This window comes from Melanostigma gelatinosum (genome assembly GCF_949748355.1).
Source record: "Melanostigma gelatinosum genome assembly, chromosome: 14".
NCBI classification, from domain to species: domain Eukaryota; kingdom Metazoa; phylum Chordata; class Actinopteri; order Perciformes; family Zoarcidae; genus Melanostigma; species Melanostigma gelatinosum.
This window is the reverse complement of record NC_136647.1, coordinates 7,393,671-7,401,490: the sequence shown is the minus strand read 5'-3', so window position 1 is coordinate 7,401,490 and position 7,820 is coordinate 7,393,671.

Sequence of the window (7,820 nt, the reverse complement as noted above, 5' to 3'; positions counted from 1 at the left end):
TGTGACTATAATGCACCTGGGCTGGCAGAGTTAGTTTAGGTTCTGTTACTTAACTTATTGTTTTGTTATGCACCTTCAACACCCCTACACACACACACACACACACAATCACACACCCAGCATGCAACACTACTGATACCACTGATGTTCACACCCCATCGTATGTTCTGTTCATTTCAATATAGTTCAAACTAATTCTACCCTCTGATTCCAGTTTCTTTATTGTGTGGTCTTTCTCTGCTGACATTCATTCCTTAAGGCTCTGTAGTTATACGTATAACCATCTGATACTAGCCCAAAGTTCAGCATATTCATCGAGCAAACTACTACCGTGGAGTATTATTATAAAAAAAAACATATATGATGTAATTTCTTTGTAATCATCGAAAATAATGTTAAGTGTATGGGTATTTTTCCAAGTAGGCCACTGACATCGATACGTGCGATGCATTGAGTGGGCCGGTCTGACAGTAAACTCCCGGGCCACTTTTTTCCCCCAGTCCGCCCCTGTCCGTGCCTCTATATTTGCGTCCATATTCCCTTCTTCTCTTTCACTTTGCTCTGTAATTACCCTTGATTTGATCTTTTGCCTTCTATTGTGTCTGCCTTCTGCTCCCCATTTTCTTGCTACCTTCTCTGACGTTTTCTCCAGTGAGTATCTCTCCCTTACCTTTCCGACATGCCCTTGCGCACCCTCCCCTCACACCCTACAATCCACTTTCCATCCACCTACTTTTTTTCTATTCTCTCAGTACACCTTTAGTTTCTTGTGCTCTCTGTCTGCCGTTTCTCATTTCAGTCTTGGCACAAGTTCACTTCTTCTAGAAAGCAGAGCAACACAACATGCTGTCAGACTGGATGGGATGGTTGAATAGGAGATCAATGGTTCAGTGGTCAAGCTGACCCTGGGCGTCAACTTCAAAACAATGAGAGAGACGAGGCGAAAGGGAAACAAAACCCAACAGAAATACAACATTGTGGAGACAAATACGCATCGCTCTAGTGCAAGAAAGTACATTTCAATATAAATGATAGGAAGGGAGAAGACATAAAAAGCAGTTGTGTTCTAATGAGTGCTGCGGGAGGAAACAAAGACAATATGCTGATGATATCATGATGGCCTCGAGGATATGTCCCATTCTCCACCCTACCATCACCGAGTCTTTCCTCTGGACGGACGAGTCTTGCCTCTGGCTGCTTCCTCCATCATCAGCCGATGGCCAATATTCAGCAGCCGTCTAACAAGACCTAATGTCTAGCTCATTGAGATAAACCTGTCACTATGGCGGCTCTGCAAATGTTGTGTTACATGACTAACATTATCCTTATTGCAAAAGAACAGCAGCTCGTGGGCTTAAGTCAGCATTGCTCTGCATACACAAGCTTGCCTGGCCGAGTTCAGCAAGTTTTTTTCTGTGTTCTCTGCAACATTGTGGCTCCAAATGGTAACATTCCCCAAGAGGGACTTCTTCATTGTCGTAGTAGTTGCATCTAAGCACATTTGAGCTTGATGCTGTTGTTGTAAGAGGCTGCTTTGTGTCTTGGTAATTTGTGTAAATCTCATGCAGTGCGCCATGAATCCCTCAGGGAAACTGTGTCATCGTCCAATGAGGTTGAAATGAACAAAGCACAGTTCTGGAGTTCAGTTTGGGTTATAACATCCTGTATAGAAAACACAGATGTGATAACTTCACTTCCATTTTACCATCTTTCAGCTCATTGTTTTAATTGTACGACCCCAAACGTCACCGTTCTGGCTGACTTTCATGGCTGTCGTCAACCCAAATTCTATCCTCAGCTGCCAGAAGTTTTCAGTTAAAAGGGTTTGATAAAACCCCTGCATGCTACCTGCCTATCGTCAAACGGCCGACAGAAAAAGTTTCGAACTAGCTGGTAATGAAGCGTGTAGAAGCTACAGAGCCAGACATTTGGTGGAGAGCAAAACATGGCTAATAGGAGAGTAAATATAGGAATTATATTCATCGGCTGGTCAAAAACAAGATTCCAAATCAATGCTAATTTTGCTGGATGTAGTGTCATGTTCGTTTGGCTGCCGCTAAGTGGCCAAAAAATGATTTACATCCATTTTAGGTCACAGTAGCAATACCATAGTGTAAAAATAAATGCTTTAAATGACAAGTCCTAAAGCACATTCAAAAATGTACTCTTGTTAAAATATATAAGTATTGTCAGCAAATTGAACTTGATGTATAAGTACGTATCTTAAAATGAAAGGCTCTAGTAAAGCACCTTCATCATAAAAAGGTTGTCACCTTGTGTCATAATACGACCTCACATTCGTGCCTAACATTTTGTTGTGATGTACTGGCCATTTAATTGCATTCAAGCTTCAAGGACGAGCTTTTGACAATGGATGGATTTCACAATGGCCGCCTTCAAGAGTCCCATTCAAATAATGACTTAAGCCTTGTTGAGGTAAAAACATTACTGATTGATGTTTATTTATTTTTTAAACAACTACCATGAGGAAAAATTGGATTATGCTGTGTAAAGAAGGTAAGCATCTTTCTTATTTGCCTTTTTTGTACAGCTATTTCTACATTTTGAAAGTGCTGCATGAAGGTGGCCTTGGTTGAATTCCCATTCATTCCTGCAAAGAACACGCTTCATGGACAGACTGTTCAATTCACCTCTAAGTACTATAGGAGACAAGGAGAAGCACTGTATTTTCTTAAAAGGGAGAGGAGGGTTTGTACTTGTGACAATAACCATCCACACAATGCTTTTGTTGACTTTCAATGTGAGCTTAAAAACACAGATCAAGAGAAAAACGCAGTATTTGCATTTAAGGCTGAAACAATTGGAGTACAATTCATCCTGTGCCCAAGACTGAGTGGGACATGTCTCCATTATGAGGGAAAAAGTGACAGTCACAGAGAGAGAGGAGGAGGAGGAGGAGGAGGAGGAGGAGGAGGAGGAGGAGGAGGAGGAGGAGGAGGAGGAGGAGGAGGAGGAGGAGGAGAACCAGGCAGAGAGAAAGAGAAAAAGCCTCTTCTCACTGCTCTTCTGCCAGCAAGAAGCAGCTTTATTACATAACAGTCTCAGGGCTTGGCAGCTCACATGCTTTTAAGGAAGAAGCACACGTTCCCTTGCACCTGGAATCTCATGGCAGGGTGGGAGAAGATGAAGATGAGGTGGAAGCTTGAGAGCAGAGGCGGCAAGATAAGAAGAGACAAGCATCAGTCAAGAACTACTCACACTGATTTCATCCACAATTGCTTCTCTACTGTCAATTATTGTTAAAATAATAAAATAATAAAATAATAAAATAATAAAATAATAAAATAATAAAATAATAAAATAATAAAATAATAAAATAATAAAATAATAAAATAAAAAAATAAAAATATATGTATATATATATATAAATAAAAAATGAAATATAATATAATATAATAAAATAAACAACAATAACTATAATAATAACAATAATAATGATACTACTACTAATACTAATAATATAGCCTAAAGTTGTTCTACCTTTGCTTTTATCAATGTTGTCGCATTGAGTAGAACTCTTTAAAATGTATTACATCTGTGGTAGACAGGAATTGCAAAATGAAAAAGTTGTAATGCAAACAGGGATGTAGTAAATATAGCAATGCATGCCTGCAGCCTTGTTTGAAAAATACCACAAAAAAATATATATATATATTCAAATTCATCATAAGAATATCAAAGGAAAAGGCCTCGGAGAGCCCTGGCAACACTATTAGACTGTAAATGAATCTCTGTAACTTTGAACCAGTACCAGTTTAATGTCTTGAAGGAGATCTACTTACTTATATTTAGTTTGGATAATAAAAAAATCAAGAGAAGGTGACTGATTTGAGTGTGATGGATTTACAGTAAAATACACTCGTACACTATGATGTATCAAGACAATTGTACTTATTAGTAAGTATAAGTATAAGCATCATAAACAAGGGCTCTGATGTTGAGTATATTATACTTCAAACAAAACGACAGCCGCGCTACCTGTTCTGTGAGGCTATACTTTTGTGCAGTGGTGCTTTGAGGTAAATACTAACATGCTAACAGGGAATATGTTAACATGTTGATGTTAGGCAAGTATACCATTCATCATGTTCACCATCTTAGTTTAGTATGTTAGAATGCTAAAATGTGCTAATTGGTAATACACACAAAAACGGTTTATGGGAATTTCATTAGTTATGCAAGTCATAAGCCAAAGTATTCAAGAAATCGAAAATTTGGTCTAATGACTTCATATCATCAAGCTTATGTGAAAACTTTGACCTGTTAGTGGTGCTGAAGGGAAAGTCAATGGATCACAAGAGTCACAGGGATGAGGATCATGCATGTTTTTACAAAAATTTGTGTCAAAGTATCTGGTAAATCTTTAGATATTTTACAGGTATACTGAACTACTAGTGTTGCTCGAGTTAAAGTCAAGTCAAGTCAGACGGATTTAACCAAATGTCTGTCCAAAGTTTCATCGCGATCCATCTAGTTAGTTATTTTCTGTCTTGAACAAAGTGGTGGACAGACTGACTTTACAATCCCTAGAGCCAGACACAAAAATACAACATTTGCAACAAATGGAGTGTCAATTTTGAATAGGCCAGTTTACATTATTCTCATCAGTTACTCTTAATATTCTCATCAGTTATTCTTAATCATCATTTGCTGGTTGAATACAAGCTCATGTCAGACCTGCTGCTAATTTGAGTCTATTTTATAGAGTTCTTGGACCCCTGAATCATTCAAGACTGTCCCAAATGTGTCCACTGGTTTGTGTAAATGCAGCTTTTTATTATACCATATGTTGCTTAACAAAGCCTGTCATTTGTCTTTTTAAATATTCCTTCATCTATCGGGTAAAATGTTTACAGTAAATGCTCTTATTGAAATGTACACACGTTACAGTTTAAATACAGTGTGTAAAGTGACAACAGAAAGGTGATTCTGAAAATGAGACAACTTTAAATGCCATGTCATTCCTACTTTTACTACCTGGCATCTATAAACTGTGCACAAAATGTCATATGTTCATGCTTCCTGACAGAGATCTATGTGTCTTGGTCTTTGTCTGGTGATCCATAGCACAAGGACAGAGGTATAGCCACAAATTTCAGTTGTTTTCTTTTTATTTAAAGACTAATGCAGAGAATCAGATTCTACAGGGCCATATCATAACCAAAAGAAACAAAAGAAAACATTTACAGGAGGTTCACCATTTCTACATCCAGTAGAAGCCAGGATCATTGGAATATCAACACATTCCTGTGTATGTATGTGGCTATGTGTGTTTGCGTGTGTTTTGAACGTGTGTTTGTCGATGTCCATATGTAGACAGTCTCGCTCTAGTTTCTCTTACCCTAATCAACTTTTGTGCTTTAGAAAATTTGTTTTTTTCTTTTTTACATTTCAGTGAAAATCAGAACATATTTTGCTTGATAAAAATACAAGAAAAACTCCAGTAGGTATCTAGGAATAACCAAAGACTCAATGTTGAAAAGCAAGTGCTGCTGAGAACTGCAATGGACCTTGCATCAAACATAATGAAAGAAATGATGGATGTGCCTACAAATGTGATATTTACATGTATGCTCTGCATATGAATGTGAAGGTAAAAGTTGGAAGCTCGTGATTGCACTGTGCCTCACATTTCACATTCTCTTTCTGGAGCATTAAATGTAGCAAAACCAGACCTGGCTCAAAAATATGTGTTCTGGTTTATAGCATTTGTTTGATCCTGCTTGGAGTACAAGAAAGGGGCCGAGCAAAGATTTTCCAAACTGAAAAGTTTACAAAATTCACTTACTCTGTCAAAGTCAAACTCTCGGGCGCACCCTGTAATATCATTGAGCTTTGGAAAGCAAAAGATAAACAAAACGATCCATTTCGCAAAGTAACATATCCACCTGCCTCCATTTTTGTAATGACAAACAAGCTCAAGAAATGAAAAGAATAGTATTAACAAGTTGATCTTGTTACAGTTTTGCTCCTGTGTTTTTTTTCAGTTCGCTCACTTTATTGCATGTCTCCCGAGAAAAAGTGCAATCAACAAATAAAAGCCATTTTCCCTTCAACCACCGACAAATCCAAAGCGCAAACAAAATATATAATCCACTGTTTCCTTTGATGTCACCCTGTATAGCCATGGTTGAAAGAAAAACAAGCTAGTGGGTGCATGAGCAACTGATGTCAAAGCTAAGCTTATTTTCATTTCTCTTTTTTTTCTCATAGCTTGTAAATCTAGAACACAATGGACAGGGAGAGAAGGTCAATGATGTGGTTCAAAGCTGCCCTTGCATAGCACAAAGCTGACAACATAAATGTAATGTTATTGTTCTTCTAAATGTGCAAAATGCATGACAATAGGTTGATAATACAAACAATATTCATCATCATCTTAGCTAATAACTTCATGAATATAATCAAATACTGTATGCATTATGTATTTTACATATGTATATATATATTTTTCTTCATGATAATAAACATACATACACTAGTTTATAATTCATATATCTTTATACATCCTGAACTTTGCAGTTCCTTGACCCTCTGCTTGTAGGTTATGTGGCTGTTAACAGTAGACTTGCATTAGGGGATAGGTTAAGCATTGGTCATAATGATAATGCAAATAATAACAATAGCAACAACCAGCGGTCTCTTTTTCCATATTTCTCAGGCGATATCTCTTCACCCGAGCGCACTAACACTCAGAGAATTCTGCAGGGTTCTTAAATGTCATTTAACCTGTTCAGTGCCCTGTAAAACATATTCGAATAAGCACACCCAGCACCCATGATGCAATACAAGACCGAGGCTTCGGAATCCAAGATGGACACACAATGCGATGGCTGTTATCTTTGACCAAATCTAAATAATTCCTAGATTACCATGTATATCGCTGAAACGACAAAGGGGTCAGTGTCAAGCTACAATGGTTATCAGCCCCAGACTGAGTGTCAGGTTCAGGTCCTAAGAAAAGCCCTTGCTAATTAATATTGCTACATTAACATAATTTAAAATGGACTGTTCCGAAACCTAAACGTGCCACATGAGAGAAGAAGCATGTCCTTAAAATGTTGTTTTTTTAATAAGTTAAAAGAAAAAAGAGCAAGCAATGTTCAAGACAAAACAAAAGCATTTTTTTTTCACATTTGCGTTAGTTTCTGTTGGTATTTTTCGGAAGAGGGATTGACATCATGCTACAAAAATATATTCATCTCCGTCGCCATCGTGAAACTACAAGACGCCGGCTAAAGCAAGACTACAGTGCCACTTCAACTCACCGTTTCCTTTCTCTCTTTGTCTCTTTCTGTCTCGGTCCCTGTCTCTCGCTGTTGCTCACCAACAAGCAGCAACAAATGAGTCCGAACGGGCATGTGATACTGAAGGCAGTGTAGCTGGTACTTTCTGAGTGTTGTGTCTCAATTTTCAACAGAAAGGAGATGGGGACTAAACAGGGTCAGGGGACACAGTGGGATGGAAAATACAGATGTGCCATCAATCAACAAAGCAGTAGCCATCACAGCTTCAACTCTGAAAATGAATAAAAGGCACTTCTCCTCCCTCTCAATGTGCCCCACCCATCTTTAAGCGATGCCTACTGTACTTTGCTATGAATGGCGTTTTGGTCCCACCATAAATAGAAGAAACAGAAGAAGTAAATAATGTGTGATTTAATTCTAAATGTGAAATGCACTCCAGGATTCCAGATGATGTTTACATTCTTACTCATAGCTCACCAATCTTACACTGCTGAATGTTGTTGCTGTTGTTGCCGTCAGTGTGTACACAAACACACAGTTGAATAATATTTT